The sequence below is a fragment of the Rhineura floridana genome, chromosome 15 (genome assembly GCF_030035675.1).
Source record: "Rhineura floridana isolate rRhiFlo1 chromosome 15, rRhiFlo1.hap2, whole genome shotgun sequence".
Lineage (NCBI taxonomy): Eukaryota > Metazoa > Chordata > Lepidosauria > Squamata > Rhineuridae > Rhineura > Rhineura floridana.
The window spans coordinates 14,445,602-14,471,263 of record NC_084494.1 but is presented as its reverse complement, the minus strand read 5'-3'; the positions used below and the strand labels follow the sequence as shown (position 1 = coordinate 14,471,263).

The 25,662-nt window shown below is 43.3% G+C and overlaps 1 protein-coding gene across 3 annotated transcripts in view; it reads right to left on the bottom strand.

Moving 5' to 3' along the window:
* Positions 1–23,111, bottom strand: part of LDLRAP1 (low density lipoprotein receptor adaptor protein 1) — a 182,976-nt gene extending 159,865 nt beyond the window's left edge. For 2 of the 3 annotated variants that reach the window (XM_061596583.1, XM_061596586.1), the window contains exon 1: positions 23,050–23,100. The gene's annotated coding sequence lies outside the window, so the exon portion shown is untranslated. Of the gene's footprint in view, positions 1–23,049 lie in introns of all 3 variants that reach the window. The other variant, XM_061596584.1, reaches the window with a different exon arrangement.
* Positions 23,112–25,662: the final 2,551 nt, after the last annotated feature.

Genomic DNA, 25,662 nt, shown 5'->3' with positions numbered 1-25,662 from the left:
TGCCCAGGAATGGAACATTTGCTACCGGTCTATAGTTGTTGAAATTATCGGGGTCCAAGGAGGGCTTTTTTAGAAGCGGTCTCACCACCGCCTGTTTCAGGCAGGGTGGGACCACTCCCTCTCATAAAGAGGCATTAATCACCTCCTTGGCCCAACCGGCCGTTCCATTCCTGCTAGCTTTTATTAGCCATGAGGGGCAAGGATCCAGAGCAGAAGTGGTCGCCCGCACCTGTCCAAGCACCTTGTCCACATCCTCGAGCTTTACTAACTGAAACTCATCCAATAAAACCGGACAGGACTGTGTTCTGGACACCTCATTAGGTTCAACTGCTACAATATTGGAGTCAAGGTCCTAGCGGATGTTAGTGATCTTATCTTGGAAGTGCCTCACGAATTCATTACAGCGGGCTATTGATGATTGAATTGCATCCAGAGGACTAGAGTGTAGAAGTCCCCGGACAACTTTAAAAAGTTCCGCTGGGCGGTTACAAGATGACCGAATAGAGGCAGCAAAGTACTGCTTCTTTGCTGCCCTCACCGCCTTCACATAACGTTTAGAAGAGGCCTTCACAAGAGCATAATTACAACCGTCAGGAGTTCGCCTCCATTTGCACTCAAGCCGTCTCCTTTCTTGCTTCATCACTCTTAGCTCCAAGGTAAACCAAGGGGCCAATTGAGCTCTGCAGCGGAGAGGGCGCACCGGGGTGATTGTGTCAACTGCCCAGGTCATTTCCGTATTCCACAGAGTGACCAGGGTTTCGACAGAGTCGTCAGTTTTATCAGCCGGAAAATTCCCCAGGGCCCTTTGAAATCCCTCAGGATTCATTAGTCTCTGGGGACGGACCATCTTAATTGGTCCTCCACCCTTGCAGAGGGGAGAAAACAGTGTGAGTCTAAATCTCAATAGGCGGTGATCTGTCCATGACAAAGGAATAGATGTAAAATTCCTCACTCCCAGATCACCATCCCCTAGCCCAGTGGCAAAAATCAAGTCTAGAGTATGTCCCGACACATGCGTAGGGCCAGTAACAAATTGAGACAGCCCCATGGCTGTCATGGAAGTCATGAAGTCCTGAGCCGCTCCAGACAAGGTGGCCTCGGCATGAATGTTGAGATCCCCCAATACCAGAAGTTTGGGGGATCGCAACACCAAATCCAAGACCACCTCCGTCAGCTCAGTTAGGGAAGCTGCTGGGCAGCAGGGTGGACGGTACACCAGCAGTATTCCCAGTCTGTCTCGCTGACCCAACACAATGTGCAGACACTCCAGGCCATTGGCCACCTGGATAGGGTGCCTAACGAGAGGAATGGAACTTTTATAGACCACAGCGATTCCCCCTCCCCGACCCTCGGATCTACCCAGATGCTGGACCGAATATCCAGGTGGGCACAACTGGGAGAGATTAATACCTCCCAGATCGCTCACCCAGGTTTCGGTAATACATGCCAGATCGGCCGCCTCATCCACAATTAAATCATGGATGAGGGAGGTTTTATTATTTACCGATCTGGCATTAAGAAGCAGCAACTGGAGATCCGAGGGTTGGCTGATAAGACTACCTGCAATCCTGTGGGTGTAATGAGGACCGGAACACGGTACAGCCACCAATTGTCTGGGCCGAGTTCCCCTTAACTGGCATGTCTTTCTGTCCTCAGAACTCCCAGAAGTCTTTCATCGCCCAGTTGTATCTCAGTTCTGTATAGCTATGCATGGAAATTTTCTGGTTGCATCTTTGGGATCAAGGCACACCCATTAATGCTTGCCTGAGCTATTATTTCATTCAAAACTTTCTGCACCTTTCGTAAACTGGACTCATAACCTATTGGAGTCTGGAATATATACTGCAGTGGAGTACAGAAATGAATAGTTTAGTGTGACTGTTAGTTGAAAGAATAAAAAAAGGTTTGTTACTACTGGGCAGGAGTGTAGTCATCTGGGATCATGGGGGGTCTTAGACCCATTACTTTTTTGGGAGTAGGGTCCCAGCCAGGTCCCTATGTATGAGCCAATCAGCATGAAAAGGGAATATATTAGCCACTTAGAAGAGTCTTTGTCTTTTTGTGCTGAAGTGCTGACTCTTCTCAGTAGCTAACACACAGTCTCCCCTTTCATGCTGACTGGCTTCTAGGACATCTGTTGTAGTGGAGTGTGAACTTGCAAGATGATGAGAAGAGCAAGGGAGACAAAGGAAAATGGAAAAGGGGGCATGGCTGTGAGGGGGTTGCTGTGACTATCATGAAGAGATCCTGCACTTCTGAATTTGCCACTACACTACAGCTCCTGAAACTTCAGGACTTCAAAGTACCTTGCACATGACACCATTGTGATGTCAGGTGATTGACAGGTGGATTTCCCTGCCCAGCTTTCAAATTTGCCCTGCTTGGACAATCCTGATAAGGATCTGGCTTGTGGAGCCCCAAAGTTTTCCCACCCTGCAGTAAAAAGAAAAAATAGGAGAACAGATTGCCAAAATGGATAAAGCACACTCCTCTCTGGTTGGCAGCCCAGGGGGCAACTGACATGAAGATAATTGTACTGCAGATACATAGTTTTCCTGATAAACTGACTCACAGCAGCTAACAATAAGATGGGAACCATTTAACTGAACAGCAGGCAATACAGATTTCCTGATACACTATTTCTTTAAAAAACAAAAAATAATGGGGTTTGTAAAAAATAAAAAAATAAAAAATGTAAAAATGTAACGAGTTCCATGTCCCTGTCTTTATTTTTTTTGCCAGCATGTTATTTCCTGACCTGCCAACCAGCAGCTGAAATTTAATGTTGCCCCATCTTCCATGGGCCACTAGCTTTGGTCCAAGTCAGTTTGTGCACTTCCCAGGTGCCAAATTGTCGCACAATGGCTTGCTCCTTCTAATCTGTATCTTCCAACATTTTGCAGATGGGAAAAAAGGACATTCTTGTGTACTCAAAACAACCTCCCCCCCCCAATTACACATTGCTAAAGATCTACAAAAAAGCATAGAGTTGTACCCAGTGGTGGTCATAGAGTAGACACATTGAAATCAATAGACTAACTTAGGTCCATTAATTTCATTGGGACTACACTGAGTAGAACTGAGGCTGCATATCTGGGGTGTAGTCATCCAGGAATCCCAGAGGTTTTTAGAACCCTTACATTTTGGGGAGCAGGGTCCAAGCAGGTTCAGTCTTCAGTGTTTTTTCCTGCTGACTGGAGCCAATCGGTGAAAGGAAGTGAGCCAGCCACAGGGAAAAGTCTTCTCAGTAGCTAACACACTCCCCTTCAGTCTTAGTATGGTAACCAAGGAAGGAAACTCAGCAAAGGAAGTTCCTTAATTTACAGCATCTTAGTACATTTGCCCATGTACGTGCACAGAAAATAGTAGATCTACCTGAAAGGCAACATATGGAGATCTGCATTGATTGTTGCAAAGCATCGCTAAGAGAAAGTACTCCAAACAAAGTAAGAGACTGAAAACTCATTTCATTGTATAATCTTTGAAGGTTGTATAATCTTAGAAGGAAGAGGAGCTGTGACGGAGCCTGGCATGTCTATCCTGAAGGGACCCTGCACTTCTGAATTTTCCACAACACTACTGTGCATATCCACTATACATTCAAAGCACATCACCCCACCCCATAATCCTGGGAACTGTAGTTTTCTTAAGGGTGCTGGGAATTGTAGCTCTGTGAGGGATAAACTACAATTTCCAGGATTCTTTGATTGGAAAATGTGCTTTAAATGTATGGCATGTACACAGTTTGATATTACTCATAGTTATCTTGAAATACGGTATTGACTTTTCAAAATGAACCTCATTCAATGAAGCAGGTAAAATGGTACTTTCTTTTTGTTGTTTGTTAAGTTTGCATCCTGCCTTTCCACCAAATGGCTCTCAAGGGGGCTAAGAGCCAATGGTGGCTGGTGGGTCCATGTCAGTGGGGCAGTGGAATCTACTTCAGGTTTTACTCTGAACTTTGAAGGAGCTGTCCAGTGTGCTGCACCTATGGTTCAGCACCTTGGACCACTCCTTGAAAGCTCAGACTAAAACTCAGAGTGGATGTCATCTAACTGCCCCACAAACTTTGTGCAAACAAATTCTGTTTACAGCTCAATAAATGGGTTATCTGTAAGTGACCTAAGCAATAATAATGCAAATTCAATTAAAAAGTAAGAAAGAAAAGAAAATGGGACAAAATGGATAAAAGATCAATACACCCAACAAATTAAAACTAATTTTAACATGCATGTATTTAATATACTGCATGCCTACTAACTCCTCTGGGCAGTTTACTAACTTTATTGAAATACAAATTACAATCCAAAAATGTATTTAAAAAACAGTGAAACCAACTATAAACAAAGGAAATCAGCACAAAAATAATGAGCTAAAAGCCACCACTAGAATCAGTTTAAGACTAGCATAAAAATCAGGTAGGAGAAAAAAAATTGATGCAAAATTGAGAAAAAAAATTGATTCAGGTGTGGGAAACTTTAGCCCTCCAGATATTGCTGAACAACTCCCATCATCCCTGTCCATTGGCTGTGCTTGGTGGAGCTGATGGGAGTTGTAGTTCAGCAATATCTAGAAGGCCAAAGATTCCCACTCCTGTTTTAAAAGCACAAAAGCTATTGTTAAATGTATATGGTCCTTTTGTGCTTGTGCACATTCCCATCCCTTACTCAGTCAGGCAACTGAATGTCTAGACTCCTGGGGAAGGAGCTGAACCTTGGAGAATGACCATTCTAACAACTCACATTCAAAATCTGAAAGCCTCCCACTGCTAGGAGTGGACAAAACTGTCCATTTTGGTTTCTTTCGGTTTCTCTTATTTCCAATCTTAAGTTCAGTTATCCATGAATTTTTGTGAATTTTTTAAAAAGGTCCTCATGAATATTCATCAGCATTTTAGTGTAATTTTCTCCTAATATGCATATCTTTGTATGCAATTATGCATTATACACATTTTTGTAAGCAATTCCCCTTAATGTAATGCATTATATATGTTACTTCCTCTAACATTTGTATTTTTTATCCATGCTTTCCTAATATATACATTTTCTGTGCACACAGTTTGGTTAGAAAATTGCATCACAAAATCCAGATAATTTTCTAGGGAAGCTGTGTTTTGGTTCACATATTGTTTCAGGAAGTGTGAATTAGGTAGGTCCACATTAAAATCTGAACCAATTTCTTCTCCATCCCTACCCAGGGACATGTACTAGGAGATGAGGATGTTGCTCCTACTGTTAGAGCAAGGATAAGGAACCTTTGGCCCTCCAGATGTTGCTAGACTGCAACTCTCATCATCCCTGACCATTGGCCATGCTGCCTGTGACTGATGGGTATTGGAGTCCAACAGCATCTAGAGCAGCCTTTCCCAATCAGTGTGCCTCCAGATGTTGTTGGACCACAACTCCCATCAGCCTCAGCCAGCATTGCCAATAGCTGAGGCTGATGGGAGTTGTGGTCCAACAACATCTGGAGGCACACTGGTTGGGAAAGGCTGATCTAGAGAGTCACAGGTTCTCCATCCCTGATGTCAACAGTCCTGCAATTCCACAGCTCCCATTCATTTCCCACAGGGCTTCTGCAGGAGCTCTTCCCTGTGGATAACGCTATTAGCATGCGTTGATGGATGCTGTTTGGATTGTCTGCCTCCGGCACTAAAATTTCATGATCTAGCCCTTCACATTTTGTTGAGATTTCTAACAAACTCTGATACATGTTTTGTTGATAACTAAAAAGCTACAAGCATTTGCGACTCGACTGGGGGTTCCCATCACACAGCAGCTTGTTTGCAAATAAGAAAGGATTGCTGAAGTTTGCAGGCAACAGCGGCGGTTCTGAGGCTTTGTGCTTGGAAGATGTGAGGAGGAATTTAGCTCTGTGTTGTCAAACATTTGGCCATTCAACCTGGCTTCCTTTTCTGAGATCCCTTTGTAGCAGCAGCCCTAATCTCCCCCTTGATGTTGCTCCAGCACTTACAATGTCTTCAAGGATGCAACTGTTTTAATACATCTTCCATTCTCAATGGGCCTTCCTCTTCTGATGGTCTTCAGATCATTCCCCATTTTTACAAACTCAAGGAGGGAGAAGGGCCAATGTGGGGGAGAGCAGATGAGGATGATATGCTCCATACAGAACATCCACTCCCCACAGTCTGCATCCATCATTTATCCACTAGCCAAAGGTTTATCAAATTCAGGCACAAAGCCGGAAACGTGAAGGGGTGGCCACATTAGGATGTGTGAGGAGCTAATGCAGGAAAGTGACAAGTGAAATACAGAATAACTTCATTTGTCTAAACTTCTTTAAATGGTATGAATCATGAACCGTTTTCATTTTACTCAGCTTAAAATACAAGGGCCTAGTGTTTGTCAGTCACTTATCCCATTGCCTTTATGCTCCAGGATGATAGAAGTAGAATGGCCATTTATGCATTGCCAAAAACAGGGACACGTATTTGCATTAAATTTGCATAAGCTCATTAGCTACCAGGCTAAGTTCAAAGTTCTGGTTTTGGTGTCAGGGCCGGCGCCAGAGGGTGGCCAGGATGGGCCCTGGCTGAGGCCCCTGTAACCAAAGGTCATCTTACCCTTTATATACCCAGTGGATCACTATGCTCTGCAGGTAAGGGCCTCCTGCAGATACCATCTTATCAGGAGGTTCGTTCCATACAACATATGAAACTGACTTTTAGTGTAGTGGCACCTACCCTTTGGAATTTCCTTCCCTTAAATATTAGACAGGCGCCATCTCTGTTATCTTTCTATCTAGGCACCTACTGAAAACTTTCCTCTTTTCACAAGCCTTTTAAGTAGAGACCTTATCCCAGTCTGCGTCTGTGCTGGAATTGCTTTTTAAGATGTTTTTAGAGCTTTTTTATTATTATTATGTTTTTAAAGATGTTTTGTTTTAATATATTTTGATGTCTGTTTTTATGATGTTTTATAGTGTTGGTGTTTTTGTTTGCCACCCTGGGCTCCTCCTGGGAGGGAGGGATATACATTTAACAATAACGATATAATAATAATAATAATAATAATATGCTAATTTATATGTATTGGTGCAAATAGTGATGGCTGGTGCCCATTGGGACTAGTAGGGCAGAAAGCAGGGAGCCCAACAGTAGGCGGAGCCAGAGCCAATGACAGGTGGAGCCAACTAATTCAAGTTTTGGCCTCCTCCTCCTCCCAGCTGAGTTCTACAAGGGGAACACGGTCAAGGAGAAACTTGACAGGCAGTGCCATCCCCTGGACTAGTTGTAAGAAAGAAGACAGGCAGGTGGGAGCTTGCTAGAGACAGACAGAGGTTAGTGGGGCAGTAACTAAGTTACCCATCTGCACTATGTATTTAAAGCAGTATCATAGGTCATGCCTTCCCCCAAAGAATCATGGGAACTGTAGTTTGTTAAGGATGCTGAGAGCTGGTAGGTCATGCCTTCCCCCAAAGAATCATGGGAACTGTAGTTTGTTAAGGATGCTGAGAGTTGGTAGGAAAACCCTCTAATTTCCCTCACAGAGCTATAATTCCCAGAACTCCCTAGGAAAAGGGAATGATTGTTAAACCATGCCCAATGATTTTATATACATATTAAATAGCATTGGGGATAGAACAGTGCCCTTTTGCACCCCATAGCGCAACTGCCAGGGTGCTGAAATGCTACTTTCTGGACTCAGTCCTGTACATAGGACTGGAACCATTGTAACACAGGGCCCCAATTCCCATTACATGGAGCTAGTCCAGGAGGATACCATGGGCAGTGGTATCAAAAGCCTCAGAGAGACTGAGAAGCACACAGCAAAGCTGCACTCCCTTTGTCCTGCTCCCTCTTAAAGATCATCCATCAGAGTGACCAAGGCCAACTCAGTCCCATGGCTAAGCCTGAACCCAAATTGGAATGGATCTAAATAATCTGTGATGTTTGCACCTTGCCCACTGCAACTCTCTCCACCACCTTCCCTAAGAAGGGGGTATTTGCAACTGGTCAATTTGTTCCAACTTGTTCCAGTCCAAGTGGTCCAGGACTAGGTTCTTTCCAGGCAGCAAGGAACACCCCTCATGTAATGGAGGGTTAACCATGCTCTGGACCCAACCAGATTTAATAGGTTTAATAAGTCATGGGGGAGAGGGGTCAACAGGGCACATGGCTGGGCATATCACCACCAACAGCTTGTCCGTATCAGCTAAGCGGAATCCATTCCCACAACACGTCAACTCTGGCATTGGATACTTGCAATGCAAGCAGTGAGGGCTGGTCCCTTGGGGCAAATGGGGCATTGCCCTGCTAACTTTAGTCTGCCCTCAGCCAGCCCCCACCTGCCTGCTTTCTTATTTACAACCAGACCAGTGTGTGAGCCTGGCTGTCAATTTCCTTCTCCTGAGTTTCAGTGTTGCCTGTTGTAGAATTCATCAGGAAAGAGCTTGAGGTCAAAATTAAAATTAGTTGGCTCTGCCTGCATGGACTCTGGCTCCATCTGGCTTCACCTCCCCTTGGTCACCTTACTTTACACCCTACCAGCCGCCACTGAATGCATGCATGCAGAACGCATATTGGGGGGGGGGAGTGCATACAAGAATACTCATAGGGAAAATGCACATAATGTAAATGAAAATGTTCAGAGTGGTTTTAAAAAATCTTCAGAAAATAGAGTGGAACAGCCTTATGAATGAATGCATACGAAAGTGGCACAGAATGATGCTGATCTGTCCATCCCTCATTTCTACATTCTGGTACACATTTTTAATCTGTCAATAACATATTGTAGGAGAATTACATTTTTCGGAACATGACTTTAACCTTAAGAACAGACATCTTGATTTTTAAAGCAATGGAGGACAGGCTATTACAGACTAAATGAATGTAACATAAAGCAGACGGATTAATTTGTAGCTGGGGGGGGGGAGAGAATGGAGAGAGCGCAGCCTTCAGCAAGTAAATAACCCCTAGTGTGAGAATAGGAATATTGCAAGCTTGTCTCTTTTTGGGATAAGACTGCAATTCTATATCCATTTACTTGGGAGTAAGCCCTATTGAACTCAGACGGACTTACTTTTCAGTGGACATGTATAGAATTGCACTGCAAGGCAGCAGGCGAAGAGCTGCTTAAAATGATAATCAGCTGATATCTGCAGGCTAGCGTGGCCAGTGTGTCCTATTTTTACAGAGGACAGTTCTCTACTTGAAGGCATCCTCTTTTCAAAGGGCTGGCAAGTCCAAAGATAAAGAATGTAAAGAAGAGAGAGCAGGAAGGGCCTTAAAGTAGCCCCTCACCACTTAGCACCTGGACCACAGACTGAGCAGGCACACAGGTCACCTGGTCAGAATCTTCCCTGCAAATCAGCACCCACTTTCATCCTCCTTTGGTTGAGGCATTTCCCCTCTTTTTTAAGCAATGTGCAAGTGGCTACTCGACTGCAGATCCAACTGCTGTCAAAAGGTCTGAGGCCGATTCAGAAGTGGGCAACTCTGTTCAAGTCATGATGGTGAAAGGTCCTTGTAGAGGTGGTGATGTCTGAATATAGAAAGCCACCAAGATAATTTTCTGCAGGCGCTGTTCTCAAGGAGAGCTAGGACCAGCAGAGGCCAACTCATTAGGGCAAATGGAGCACTGCCCCCACTAAACTCAGTCTGCCCTCAGCCAGCCCCTACCTTCTATCATCTTACAACTGATGACAGAGTGGCTCTGGCTGTCATTGGCTCTGGCTCGATCTGCTGTTGGTCTCCTTGACTTCTGCCCTATTAGCCACTACCTATTGCTTGATGCTGAGCAATGGTGTTGTTTTAGGCATGTGGCTTCAAAGTTCCCAAGAGATGGGAACTCCCAGTTTTATTCACAATTCACATGCTCATTTTATTCACAAATATATGCATTCTGCATGGGGAGCAGGCAACCGAAGCACCTAGCCCAAGGGTGTTGTTTAATGCAATGTCAGTTTCCGCAGGAAAAAAATATACTGTGCCTCTAGAACCCTTCCCTCCCCCCCACAGCCAGTTGCAAAACACAGGCTGATAGTGGACTAGATGGGCTTTTGGCCTGATCCAGCAGGACTCTGCTTATGTTCTTATGTTTCTCCAGCCCCTACCCAAACGGGATTTTATTTTCTTGTGAGCTGCTTTGGGGATCCTTGTTAAGACTGACATTTCCATGCCATCTTGGTATAAGGTTTTAATAAATCAGTTCCAAAATCCACATCAGGGCAATAGTGTCACCAAATAATGTGCAAGCTTTCGAGTACCCCAGAACTCTTCATAAGGTGAGATGGCAAATGAAGGCAAAGTGGGGGGGGGAGGAAAAAATAGCTGTTGCTTCCTCCCCCTTCCTTTGCTATGGGGATGGAGAAACCTTTCGAGTTTGAGAGATTCATTCCCTTCTGGGCATTCTTGCAAGGGGCCACATGCCAGTGGTGGGCGTGGCCAGAGACAAAAGTGGGCGGAGCAATTAATGTAAGTGTTACCTTTGTACAGAAGGCTAGTTTCTACACACACTCAAAACACCCCTTCTTAAGCACCATCCAGGGAAGCAAGAGGCATGGTTGGAGTTTAGTGACACAGTCCAGCTAGGCAAAATCAGTCAAGGAAGGTGCAAAGCAGGGCAGGAGAGGGTGTGGCTGGGGAGTGTCTCAAGGGCCAGACAGCAAGACCTGAAGGCAGGGGCAGCTGATGGCTCCATGTCAGTGGGGCAGTGGAATCCTTTCCGGGTTTTAGTCTGATCTTTCCAGGAACTGTCCAAGGTGCTGAAACACAATCCCAAAACGGCTCCAGCACCTTGGACACCTCCTAGTTCAGCCTGAATCCCGGACTAGATTTCACTGCCCTACTGACATGGAGTCATCAGCCACTCCCACCTGACGGGCTACATTCAGTTCCTCATCCCCACTTTACCACCTAGCCTTAAGAAGAGCTCTGGAGAACTCGAAAGTTTGCACACGATTTGGTGGCGTTTTGGTTGGCCTAATAAAGATATTTCTGTAATGTGGATTTTGATATTTTTTATTAGCCAACATAGCTAAATTTGCTTTTAAACAAACAAATTGTGGTACCTCTGTATTAGGTCCTTGGAAAGTGTGGCTGCTACAAACCCTTTTTCTCTGGGCTCCTTTGAAAAAAGGCAAAGTGGAGGAAATAATCCTGTCCTTATGTTTGGAGCTTTTGGTAGTTATACAGTTCAGGGTTTAGCTGTTGATGATCATTACCTCGAAAAGGAGTTGCAGGCTGTAAATTCATGCATTGTCTCTCCCTTGGGAAAGAGTGCTCATTGCCTCACCTCACAAACCTGAAACAGAAGGGGAATTTAATTTTTGAAAGACTTGTTATTCAAAATGTTGCCTGTGGATTAATAAAAGCATCAATTATTAAAACCTAGCAAATGCTCCCTGGTGGTTGTTTTTACGTGAAGTTAGTGTTTAAACGGAGAAGGTTGTTTGCAAGCTTAAGTAGAAATATCCTTTTTTTTATTACTGCGGGCAGGAGACCCTTTCCATCTCTTCCAGCTTGGTGCTTTTGGCCCTCTGTTTTAAACAATAAACCCAGAGGCAGAGTGCAGTCCTTCATTGCGAGGCCATTCATTTTCACTTGAGTCACTAAAAATCACCAATGTATGCATCTGTTTTGCACTCTCCAGTTAACACAAGTAGAGCCTCCTATGTCAGGCCAGTGGCCCAACTAGTCCAGCACCATCTTCTCACAGAGGCCAAGCAGATGTTCATGGGAAACCCGCAAACAGAACAGCAATCCTGCTGTTTCCAGCAACTGGTATTCAGAAGCATATTGCCTCCGACCATGGAGGAAAGGCATAGCCCATGTGGCTAGTAGCCTTTGATAATCTTTTGTTGTTGTTGTTATGTGCCTTCAAGTCGACTACGACTTATGGTGACCCTATGAATCAGTGACCTCCAAGAGCATCTGTCATGAACCACCCTGTTCAGATCTTGTAAGTTCAGGTCTGTGGCTTCCTTTATGGAATCAATCCATCTCTTGTTTGGCCTTCCTCTTTCTCTACTTCTTTCTGTTTTTCCCAGCATCATTGTCTTTTCTAATGAATCATGTCTTCTCATTATGTGTCCAAAGTATGATAACCTCAGTTTCATCATTTTAGCTTCTAGTGATAGTTCTGGTTTAATTTGTTCTAACACCCAATTATTTGTCTTTTTTGCAGTCCATGGTATCTGCAAAGCTCTCTTCCAACATCACATTTCAAATGAGTTGATTTTTCTCTTATCCGCTTTTTTCACTGTCCAACTTTCACATCCATACATAGAGATTGGGAATATCATGGTCTGAATGATCCTGACTTTTGTGTTCAGTGATACATCTTTGCATTTGAGGATCTTTTCTAGTTCTCTCACAGCTGCCCTCCCCAGTCCTAGCCTTCTTCTGATTTCTTCACTATCTTATCGTCCATGAATTTGTCTTCCCCTTTTAAAGCCATCTAAGTTGGTGACCATCACTGCCGCTTGTTGGAATGAAAGAAGTATTTTCTTTTGTCTGTCCTGAATCTTCCAACATTCAGCTTCATTGGATATCCATAAGTTCTAGTGTTATGAAAGAGAGAGGGGAAAAAACTTCTCTCTATCCACTTTTCCCATCCCAGGAATAATTTATATGTTTCTGTCACGTTATCTCTTACTCACCTTGTCTCTACACTAAAAAGCCCCAAATGCTGCAACATTTCCTCATAGTGGAGTCGTTCCATCCCCCTGATCATTTTGGTTGCTCCTTTCTGAACCTTTTCCAGCTCTACTATATCCTTTTTGATGAGCCTTTGCTGGGTTCTTGAATTTCATAAAAGACCAGCTTACAGGTCCATTTTCTTGAGGGGCAAACAGTGGAGACTTATATATTTGTTTTGTTTTTGGTAATGAATTAATTTTACAACTATACATAGGGACAAGAGCCAAAAGCCATAAGAACATGACATAAGAAGAACTGCTGGATTAGGTCAGTGGCCCATCTAGTCCAGCATCTTGTTCTCACAGTGACCAACCAGATGCCCATGAGGAGCCCGCAAGTAGGACCTGTTCACAAGAGCACTCTCCCCTCCAATGGTTTCCAACAACTGCTATTCGGAAGCATACTGCCTCCAAAATATCTAGATCTCACTCATCTAAATCAGGCCCAAAGCCCATCTAGTACAGCATTTTATTTATTTATTTGATTCCATTTGTAAATCATCCTATGTTGAGCCTCAGCTCCTCCGCGGGGGCCAGGGAGGGGGAAGGCATGAGTTTCAAGTTCCCCAGCTGTCAGAAGGAGCGGTAAATCCAGGAATTGTTGCATCTCCGCAGGACATGGGATGTGGGAGTGAGTCTGAGCCAGGGTCAGTTCCCACAGATGGTGCACTCTCCAAAGACGAGTGTGCTCCACCCCCAGACCAAGACGCAGAGCCGTTGGAAGCAACTCAGGAGGGCGTGCTGCCTTCCCCTCTGCCCAGTGGTTCACGGGATGCGCCAGGAGAGCCGCCTCCCCCTGACCTCGAGCCCGTTGCCAAGGCCCTTTCGGATGAGACATTGGACACATGCGCCCCGTCACCCCACGCTTGGCGTCACGAGAAACGGGCTGGTCAGAGGCAGGACTTGAGAAGGAGTCAGAGATTAAGATCATGAACTTTCCCTACTTAAGCCTGCAGCTCCAGGGGAGGAGCTGCTGAGTCAGCTTTCTTTCTACGTTGCAGAGCATGTCAAGAGTGCAGCTAGGGAATTCTAGTGAGTTAGTTTAGGGATCTCTATGAAACACACTGCTTTTGATGTATCCATCACTCTAATAAAACAAGAATTAATCACACCTGTGTCTTAGCCTCGTGGTTCCCACTCGGAACAGGACATCCTGAGTCCAAGAGCACTTGCCCAACTTGGATTTTCCATCTACTGGTATTCTAACAGTGGAGGCACAAGCAGGCAGGGTGCTAATACACTGAGTTCCTGCTCACAGAGGCATCCCATAGGCACCTGACTGGCCACTGTGAGAAGAGGATGCTGGACTAGACGGGCCTTTGGCCTGGTTCAAGGCTCTTCTTATGTTCTTATAGCTTTTAATGGTCCCCTTTCCTTTGCCCCTATAATTCAAGCCATTGTCTCTGCCATCATGAGCTAGGCTATACAAAAAATGAGAGAGAGATGTGTGCCATTTTTCAGACCCAAAGAGCAGATGAAAATAGTGAACCATGCAGATGTGCTGTAGTAACACCAGTATATGAGGCTCCAGACAAAGCCTCCCTCCCCCAGCATTTCCTAAATGTCCCCAAACACATACTTGCTTCTGCAAGTTTTTGATTTAATGTACTGCCAAAAGGGTAAAAGAAATGAGCTACAATTCACTGCTTAGGGTTTCGAAGCCTGCCAAGGGATTCAGAAATGCAGTGTCACATTCTCCAGATGTTGTTTGTTACAAATAAATCCACACCTCCTGGTTGGAGCAGCAGTAACTGCTGCTACTTAAAACCAAATTAGAGGCCAAGAGAGCCAAAATACTGTAACAGAAATGTTAGCTTCTGGTGTCAAGTGAAAAGATGGCCATCTTTCAGAAAGCCTGACTGCTTGTGAAACACCCTTGATGTCAGGATGTGGTTTCCCCACCACCATTCCAAAAAACCCTAGCTCAGGATTCTTATTCCATGGCTTTTAATAGCGGCAAGATGTTCGCTTTAATTAATGGTGATGACTGGTGGCTACTTGCTACCAGCAGTGGTGGCTGGTGCCCATTGGGATTGGTAGGGTGGAAAGCAAGGAGATCTACAGTAGTGACACCAGAACTGATGACAGGCAGAGCTACCCCCTGATTGGTTGTAAGTCAGATGGCAGGGAGGTAGGGGCTGGCTGAGGGCAAGCAGATGTTGATCAGACAGGGTCCCGTTTGCCTTAATTTGCTAGACTCCACTGGCTACGAGGACTGGCCCAAGATACTTTGCTGCTTGATGTGAAGGAAAAGATGGTGGCTCTCCCATTCCATGTCCAAAAGTCAGCTGGATAGAAAGATGAATCTTCAACACTGGTGAAAAGTCAGCATCCCCCATACCACTTGAGAGCAACAGGCTAGTTAAGACATGGCCCACACAGAATGGAAGGACCAAGGGAGGCACTACCAGGAATGACAGGGGTTGCCCCACCGCCACTAGCATTCGCAGCCTGAGGCCACCACCTCACTCTCTCTCAGGGTTTAATCTAAGCTTTCCCCCCTACTGCACAAACAGCCAGCACACTGCCCACCCCAAACTAGTCAAGTAATTAGTCCCATAATATACTATTAGCAGGCTTTGTGTGTGTGTGACACTGAGTACTGGCACCTCTTTTTTTGCTGCCAATGCCAGCCATTCTGTGCTGGCACCCACGGTACTTTTGTCAAGATATGAATGCTGGTACCTCTTTTTTTTTTTTACCAAAAAAATCACTGACTAGTACTATAAGGTTATGAAGAGGAACCTGTATTTATCTCCATTTCCCATTCCTTTTTATCTTTTCTCATCTATTTCTCTTTTTTAAAAAACTGTCTAGCTCCTTATTAAATCCTATATATATACATACATAGGGCTGGCCCAAGCCAGCATTTTGCTGCCTGAGGTGAGGGTCAAGATGGTGCCCATTCCATCTGCACAAGCTGACAGGTCTATTGATTGCTGAATCTGACATCAACAATGGTAACGGAATAGTACCCTCACCTGCACCTATGGTAACAGGCTAGTTTATTTTATTTCAGTTCAGTTCATTTTAAAATTGTACTTTGCTTTTTGTGCAACTTTCTCCAGAAAGCAGCTTTCTCTCTCTGCTAAAAATCAATTCCACCTGCCAATAAAATATACAGATACAAAATACAGTGCAACGAAACAATAAACCAGCATGAAAAGTGGAGCATAGAAATATAATATAAAACAACGCAAGATCATAAAAACAGTATTAAGGCATAAAGAAAGCCAACAAGAATGAAAACTGAAGTTTAGAGGCGGGGTGGAGAGAGAGGCCGTGTAACATATACAGGTCTGTCCTCTAACAGAAGGGAATGACGGGGGGGGGGCATAGGAGAGACAGCCAGCATCTGCAGTGAGGTGGTTGCCTCACTTTACCTAATGGACAAAGTAAAGGTGCACAGCAGGTTCCTTCCTGTTGTCCTGTGGAATAGTCTTCCACATGAAGGTCCATCAAGCATTGTTGATTATAGGGCAGTCTTTTTCTAAACAAAATCTGCACATCTACTATAGATGAGGAACGTTGCTTGTTCACTATGCATTTGGACACCAGTGTCATAACCAAAGTTTGCATGGTGGTTCCTGAGATCAAGGAGCAAATTTTAATCTATGTTTGGATGCAGTTGGATGCCATTTTGAATCAAAATGGTGGACTGAACCTTTCTAAACGGCACTGATTTTAACCACTGATTTCAAACTTGCATTGATTTTCGTGTTTCTTAGAATTCCCAAGCAACTCCGTGTACAAGGCTGCTAGTCCTTTATAATTCTCCTTTGTATTTTCTGTTTATTATTGTTGCTGACTTTACATAATGATTAACCATTAAGAAAAATAAGATTGCTTTAACAAATGAAAGAGAAAAAGGCAGAATAACTTTTCTTGTGCTGTACAAGCTGCGTCTGTTGTTTAACGTTATTGTTAATGGAAAGTATTTATGTAACTTCAAATAGAGAAAAAACAAAACAATTTAAACAGAGTTTGTCTTTTGCGCAATGGTTTCATTCCAGTTTCACATGTCACAGTCATTTGGGAAAGCATCAAATATATATTTGTAACATTTATAATGGGAAGCCAAAGACTGCTTGTAGGAGCAAATCAGATCATTCAAAGCCAGCAAGCTTTTTGAGCCAGTGGTCACATTTGGAATTTTGAGAAAGAGCTGTGGGCACCAGTCACAAAATGGCTGCTGTGGGGGCATGGCATAATGACTGCCACTTCAAAAAGAGACAGGACCACAAAATGGTGCAGGTAGAGCTGCCCCATTACTCGCCCAATCAATGGAGGAAATGGCGTCTACTTCAGCCATTCACAGAGAGCCATTCTTTGCACCTTTCCTCGGTTCAGAAAAGATGGGAGGGTGTGCATTCAATACTGGCATCCCTATGAAATATAAGCATGTTTAAGGGTGTGTGTATTTGATGTAGGAGAGTGCATACAGGAACTAAGCAGGAAGAGCAAACAGTCTGTCCTGTATTGTAGAATTTTGAGAGATATTTGTTGAGACTTTTTGCAGGCACCATAAGAGGTACAGCAAAATAGCTTGAACTGGCCTTACCTTTCTTCTAGAAAACCACCCTTCTTCCCCCACAAAAAATATGCAAAGCAAACACAGCTATACTTGAAATTCACACTTGTCTGAATTTTGCAATGCAGTTCTCCAGCCAAGTCATGTGTACAAAAATGCATATACAAGGGTAAAGCATGCATAAAAATGCAGATCTAAGTTAAAATAAGATAAATTTATATTAGGGAAAATTTGTTTTGCAAAAATGTGCATTTGAGGCAGAACTGCATACAAATGTTCTTATTAGGGTAAATTTGCACCAAAATGCTGTTGAGTTTTCGTGAAGATTTTAAAAAAAGGAAGTTGCTACAGAAATGTTGAGAACTGAATTTCAGATGGGAGAAAATGAGAAAAAGAGAGTAACAAAACTGACAGATCTCTCCATCCCTAATACCAGCACAGTCCAATAACAATAGATGGAATGGTATACAAAGCTGCTGATGGTGTCGCTTGGCTCTTAGAGCAAACCATGACCAAGAATGCATTTATTTACCAAAAAAAAAAAAACTTTGGGGGGAGGAGGAGAAAGAGGTTCCTTCCCCAATGACGAAGCTTTGCTTTTGTGTGAATGCTGTCTTGGGAAATGTTTTTGACTAAGTACCATAGCGCAGCAGTTGAGAATCACAGCATGAGAACGAGTCTGCTGCTGCTGAAGTCTTGGATTTATAGGAAAAAGACTGACGAGGCTCCTTCTCTAAGCACCTCCTTCGTCAGTAGCTAAGCCGAACTCTCACCACTCCCTACTGTTTCCCTTAATTTCTTTCCTTCTCCTTTTGCACAGTAATAAATGGAGAGAGAAAAAGGAAAAAGAATGAAACCTCAAAGCGACCTAGCCTGTCATTATTAGCAATGCCTACTCTTAAAGCCACACATCACTGGGATCATATAACCCTGGACAGCTCACAACATTATGATTCCAACTGGGAGACAAAAAATTGTGTTGTCAATGGTGCCATTAGGGAGTTTTAGAGTAGGGGTGGGGAACTGGATCCCCCTCAATCAACTGATTGTCAGTAATGCAGTCAAGGGTTTTTAGAGTAGGGGTGGGGAAATGGATCCCCGACAATCAGCTCATTGTCAGCACTTGCAAAACACCATGCTTTGCAGGGAGTTTGTAGGTGTCGCCAGTAATCTCCCCCTTTAGACCCAGTCACTTCTTTACCTGTTCCACACCTGACATAATATATTATTATTAAATTTATTACCCGTCATTCACCAGCAGGTCATAACAATAACAATATTAAACCGAGTATTAAAAGCAGTTAAAACAAATTGTAGTCACAGAAAATAGGGTGAGTCCTGAAAACACGTATCTCAGGTGTCCAAGGCAAGGTTAAAGAGGGGCATCTTCACCGAAAAACTATATAGTGAAGGTGACAGACATACCTCTGTGGGGAGTTAATTCCACAACCCAAGGGCTGCCACGGAGAGTGCCCCACCCACTTGTCAAAGCTGGCCTGTGGGGTGTGGGAAGGAAGGTTCTGGATGGATCTCACCCCTGCCTTAGATGCTGACACTTCATTTGCCCCACCCCCTTGAGGTGGTACATGAGCAGCTTTAGTCTGAAGAGGCCCCCATACATGTGTGGCACCCTCCATAGGAACAAGAACCCTGCTGGCCAATCAGCGTGCCTGTGCCTGCAGACGCAGATGCTGTTGGATGCATCAGTCTCGGGGTGTGTGTGTCATCTTGGTGGTATGTTCTCAGACGCGCCTTTACATGTTCAGGACTTGTGGATACCAAACAAATGAAGAGGACTAATGATTAGATCACTAATGACAGAGATGCTTCCCTAAAAAACAGCTTGATCACTACTGCTAATATTTCCTTGCCATAAGTTCTGCTCAGAATAGACCCACTGAAATTTATGGACCTAAGTTAGCCATGCCTATTTATTTCAATGGTCTGCCCTGAGTAGCACTAACATTGAAAACAATCCAATAAAGTTACAAGGGAGTATACAAGATATCCTGCACTAAGTTTTGCCAACTTTTTTTTAACTGGTAGCCCCTGTTCCTGCACCTTTCCCAGCAGTATGTTCTGAAGAGCTTAGCAGATGGCCATGCTTATCTCCAAGCCACAAAAAAAATTAGCCTGCTGATATCCACAGACCAAGCTTGATGTTAATGGCACAAAACCAGGTCAGGTCTCTTAGTCTCACCTGGCCCAAGGGAGATTGCTGGTGCCTTGTTAGAACTGAGCAGAAAAACACCCAGTATTTGAGCTGTGCAAAGGATTTCCTGAATGGATGCAAGTTTGAAGCCAGAAGTATTGTACAGTATGAACCTGTTTTAGCTTATTGTCACATTTATTTATTTGCTTTAATGAAAGCTGAAAATTCCAGAAAAACCTACTATCCCGCAAAAACTTGGAAAGTGCTGGTAACCCACAAACTTCTCTCTCTCAGCCTTAGAGTCCCTTTTCCTTTGCAATATGGAGATATTATTGACCTAACTTTACAGGGTTGTTGGAAGGTCTGGTGAGAGTGTGATGTGCTCTTAAAACATTTTAATTTTTTTTCATGTTTTGCTAAATTGCTAATTGTTTTGCTAATTTGCTAAATTTTCAGTGGTGGTTCACTGAATGTGGAATGCTCTTCCTAGAGAGATGTGCTTGGTGCCATCATTATCACCATTTAGGTACCAGGCAACAACATTTGTGTTCACCCAGGCATTTGACTCTTAATTGGGGACCTAGGGTAGGATGATACCCAATCCTTATACTGGTGTTCATTTGTTAGTAGAGTGGTGTTATTTATATTTGTATGTTATTGTAGGATGAGAATTTTTAGTCAATAATGTTTTTTTATTTTTTTGATGTATTTCACACTTCAAATTTTGTGTTATGCATGCTTTTGTAATAGTCATTTTGAGACACTTTAATTGATGAATAAATGCTGCTGCTGCTGATGTTGTAAGGGGCAAAATGTACCACAAGAAGTCCTACTTAACATCTTTCACTTCCTCTTTCCCCCATTTATGCTCTATATTCTGAGATTTTACAAAGCATTGTCTATCTTCTCTCAAGGGCATCTTCACAGCCTTAAGGCACAGGATCTTTTAGATTCTCACCATGTGGAGCCCTGCATCCTGGAGGAAATTCTGTGCTTACGTAGGATGATCACAGAGAACTGAGTCTTGGCTGTGCTTAGGGAATGAGGGGGGTGGGCTCTGGTAGGTCCAACATTTATTTTTTCTGCATTGTCAAGCTCAACTATTCCCCCCCCAACTCCATCTGAATTCCTGCTGCTGCAGTTTCAGCCACTTTCTTCCTATTATAAGGACTAGCATTTAAAACTTAGGAATCCAGAAAGCTGCCTTATACTGAGTCAGACCATTGATCCATCTAGTTCAATACTATCTACACTGATTGGCAGTGGCTCTCCAGGGTTTCAGGCAGAGAACATTCCCAGTCCTACCTAGAAATGCCATTGGGGATTGGATCCGGGAGCTTAGGAACATAGAAAGCTGCCTGATACGGAGTCAGACCCATTGATCCATCTAGTTCAATACTATCAACACTTATGGGCAGTGACTCTCCAGGGTTTCAGAAAGGGGTCTCTCCCAGCCCTGTTTAAGAATATAGGAAACTGCCTTATCCTGAGCCAGACCTATTGGTTCATCAGGCTCAGTACTGCCAACAATGACTGTTGTTGTCTCTCCCAGCCCTACCTGGAGATGCCTGGGACTGAACTTGAGACCTTCTGCATGCAAAGCGGATGCTCTTCCACAGAGCCATGGTCCTTCCCCTCCTGCTTGCAAAGTAGATGCTCTTCTGTTAAGGTGCAGTCCTTCCCCAATTACATATGTTTTGTTTTTAAAATAAAATAAAATAATGGAGCACTTAGAGGGGCCAGCACTCCATCACATACAAAATTATACACCTCTAAGCTTGAATGCTTATGCTGCTACATTTATATATTTAGATATAACCAGCACACAAACATCGTTATGGTTCTAAGTTAAGAACAGACAAACCTGAACCAACTGCAGCAATTTCCAAAATTCATGTCACCTTTCCAAACACCCAGCATGTTTCCAAATATGGATTAAAACATCCTTGTCCAAGTATAGCTTTCATTTCTTTTTGAGCTATTCATTTATTCCCATCCAGCCTAAATTTAGAGGGAAAATAATTGCAATAATTATGCAAGACGCTTCCTTCCAATCTGTAGAGAAAGAGAAGGTTTCAAAAGCTGCTAAGTAGAGGAAAGGAAGATTTGTTCCTTCTTACAACACAGGCCAAAACCAGTTGCTTTGCTCAAACTGCCGGAGTTTGAAAATTTGGAAATAAAACGTGGGAAACAGCTTCCTTTTCAACTAGATTAGATTAGTTTCTCCATCCTCCCCCACCTTCTTTTTAAAGATGATTTGCCAAAAACACTTCTGTGGTTTTTATCAGGCAGCATAGCAGTAGAAATGGGAATCAATTAAGGTACAAAGAAATTTCAGATTTGCTCCCTTTTTCTTCTTTTCTTTTTTCTTTTAAAAATCAATACTAATTAGTATTGTGAGCCAGTTATAACACTAGCTTGGCTGTTCTGTCAAAAGAAGGAAAACATCACAGACTTTTCCTATTTGTTCTGGTAAGGCTATCTGTTTTTTCTACAGCATTTTCTCCCACCCTTCCTCCAAGGAGTGCAGGGTGGCATTCAAGCATCTCCCCTCCCATTTCATCCTCACAATAATCCGTGAGTTAGGCTAGGTTGGGAGATAATGACTGGCCCTAGATCACCCAGTGAGATTCAGGGCAGGGGTTGAGGAGAGGGAAAAAAGAGGACTGAGCCTGGGTCTCCCTATTCTGAGGGCTCAGCTCTAACCACTGCACCATGCTTCCTTTCAAAAGCAGGGGTCATCAATGTGGCGCCCTCCAGATATTGTTGGACTCCAGCTCCCATCATCCCTGACTATTGGCCCCATTGGCTGGGGCTGATAGGAGTTGGAATCCAACAGCATCTGGAGGCTGTTACATTGGCTAAACTCTGTTCTAAAGGATACGACTCCTGTTTCCTAAATACTTGCATTTTTTTTACTTATTTAAAATATTTATTGCCTGCCCTTTGTCCAGAGATCTCAGGGTGGGGAACAATAACACTACATTTAAAAATAAAAACCAATAACAAATGAGAGTAGGAAAAAAATCCGCATTACAATCCATCATGAACCTCACATTTCAGGTGAACATGAACATCTTCCAAAGGCCAGAGCAAATAGCTATGTTTTAAGCTGACCTGTAAATGCAAGGGGAGGGGGAAAGTGTAGAAGGGAGTTTCACAGCTGGCGGGGGGCACCATGGAGGAGGCCCTGCCACATAATGTATGACTCCTGGTGGCAGGACATAAGGAGGGCCTCCTTGTGCGGGCAAAGGAAAATGGCTCATCTGATGTCACTGTCATGTCAGGTGACTGACAAGAGGATGGCCCTATCCACCTATCAAACATAGCCTGCAGGGGGTGGGAAAGGTAAGGCTCCAGTCCACTGACTGAATCTGGTTCCCTGCTCTTGGCCAGGGGGAAGGAACCCCTGACTATCACAGCTCTCTATGTAGTGCTTTGGGATCCAGATCAGCAGGCTCCTACCAGCCAGCAGCAAAAGGTGGCAAGCATCCAAAAGCAAAAGGAAGGGGAAAAGGGGGGGAACCCCAATATGCTTGAAAAAATATATTTATTATGACAAAAGCCCAACACAATTCGGCCACTCAGTGATTTGGCCTTTGTCAGGGGCTGTGAACAAAATCATAAGAATACACTGTATTATTGTATAAGAATTTCATACAGGATAAAGCCATAATACATCTGTGAAAAAAAAATTTTTACTTACATAAATGAGTCTTAAAATATTCTTCTCCAGCAAATCTACTCACAATGATAATGACCACAAAGAAGCATTCACTGAGCATGCTCATATATATACACAAACCCAGGTGCCTGATTGCAGGTATAATAGGGAATTACATACAACTGAGGCAAAAGAACATGAAAGGGAACATCAATATTTGGTGAGATTCACAAAAGAGGAAGTTCTAACCCCTCATTGAGACCACTAGGAGTCAGCTTTTTCAGTTCCAAAATCCAAGCTATTTCTCTCCTTAATAAAACTTGGCTTTTGTTCATACTTATTTTTTCTAACACCCCAAATTTAAAGTCAACAAAGGAATGATGGCATCTTGTAAAATGTTCCACCAAGAGAGCCCCAGATCTCTTGTTTTTGATGTTACTAATATGTTCCCCTATACGTTTCTTGACATTTCTTGATGTTTGACCTATGTGAAATTTCTGGCAACTACACTGAATTGCATAAATGACATTGGCAGTGTTACACGTGGAGAATTGATTCGAAGTGTATTTTTTATGACTGACAGGATTAACAAACTCTGTCATCTTGCACATAAATCTGCAATAGGCACAGTGTCCACAGGGATGGTGACCCTTAAGTGCAATTGTGCCCAGTATGGAATTAACGTTCGGGTGATTGTTATCCCTACATTCACTTCTGATCAAAATATCCCTCAAGTTCTTAGTTCTTTTGAAGGAAATCATTGGTTTCTCATGACAACCAGGGATATGTTGTATAACATGCCAGTGCCTTTTAATGCTACTTTGTAATCTATTAGTAACATGTTTAAAGGTCAAATTGCAATTTAAGCGACCAGAAGCTCTTTTAAACATGGGTTGCAAAAGGTCTGTGAGTTTTTTAAGGGAAACTTTCCTAAAGTTATCCTCTACTATATTCTTTGGATAACCCCTCTCATATAGATTCCCTCCCCCCCAAAAAATCTGGGATTGCTGTATAAAATCCTTTTCAGAAGAACAATTATGTTTAATCCTTAGAAACTGGCTGTAGGGTAAGTTCTGTCTTAGTGGTTTGGGGTGAGAACTGTCAAACCTTAGATAGCTGTTTCTATCTGTGGGTTTCCTGCATATAGAAGTTCACAAATGATCACCTTGTTTCCTAATTAACAAATCAAGAAAATTAATTTCTGTAATGGAAATCAAGCTGGATGTGAACACTCCTGCAGTTTATCCATTCAAAAAAGTCACACAGATGTTCAACTGCTCCCCTCCAAATTAGAAACACATCATCTATGAATCTCCATCAACATACAAGCTGTTCGAAAAAAAGACTTGAGGCTGCAGTAATATCTTTTTCAAAGGATCCCATGTACAAATTGGCTATTTCTGAGGCCATGGGGCATCCCATAGCCACCCCTTTAATCTGCCAATAAAAAGAATTGCCAAATTTAAAATAATTCTTACACATGGCTATTTCTGCCAATGTGCAAAGGAAATGTGCGGGAGGAAGTCTATCTGTCCTTTTATCTAATGTATACTGGATAATATCTATTCCTTGTTCCTGAGGTATGCTGGTATAAAGTGACCTCCCATCCATAGTTACCAGGATGTCCTGAGATTCTATATGGGTGGACTGTACATCTCCTAGGCTAGCCTGCTTCGCTCAGGTGCCATGGAGGATCCTGTCTCATCACTAGGTTTTTAGTCTGGTCATTGTTCAAGTCTGTAGGGTGGCCATGTGTCTTATTTGACAGTCCCCTATTTTAGACGTGGGGAAACTTTGGCCCTCCAGATACTGCTGAACTGCATCTCCCATCAGCCCCAGCAAGCAGAGCCACTGGCCAGGGATGATGGAAAGTGTAGTATGGCAACATATGGAGGACCACAGCTTCCCCACATCTTCTCTATTTGAAGGGCTGTCCAATTTAAAGATAAAGGACCATAAGAAGGAGGTGTGAGGGGGCTTGAGATTGGTTGCCCATCGATGATTAGTGCCTGGACCACAGACTGAGAAGGCACACAGGTCACCTGCTTGCAGCCTTCAGCGCTATGGTGAGATGTATTATATTCCTGTCTAAACTATGATTTCTAAAATGTGCCTCTGTTCATATAAATTAGCGTATGCCTATTTTATGGCCCTCTTTTTATCCTCTTATTTTGGTGATGCATTTCCTCTTTTGCGGCAATGCCTTAAGCAGATGCAGCTGTATTAGGGAAGTGTTCCCCATACTGCTAAGTCATGCATGAGCACATGGCAAGATCACAAAACTGAGCATGGAGCAACAGTGAAGCAGGTGGAGCACAACTTTGCACCTTTCTGGAAGGGACAGTGAGTAGTGGGACAAGCTAGGGGAGCCTAGAGAAAGCCTGGTTCCGCTAGCAAGGCACCAATGAGTATAATGGCTAAGACTATAAACCACAAAGTTCTGGGTTCAAATCTGAGCCTTGACCAGAATTTCATAAAATGGAATTAGGTGAGCTGCTGTGTTTGTTTTTTTAACCTCACTTCCCATTTTAACAATATGGGGAAAGTATTGGCTGACATTACATGACTGTTTAAAGAGATTTTTTTACCTTTTTTAAAAATGTCATGTGCCTTCAACTTGATTACAACATATGGCGACCCTATGAATCAGTGACC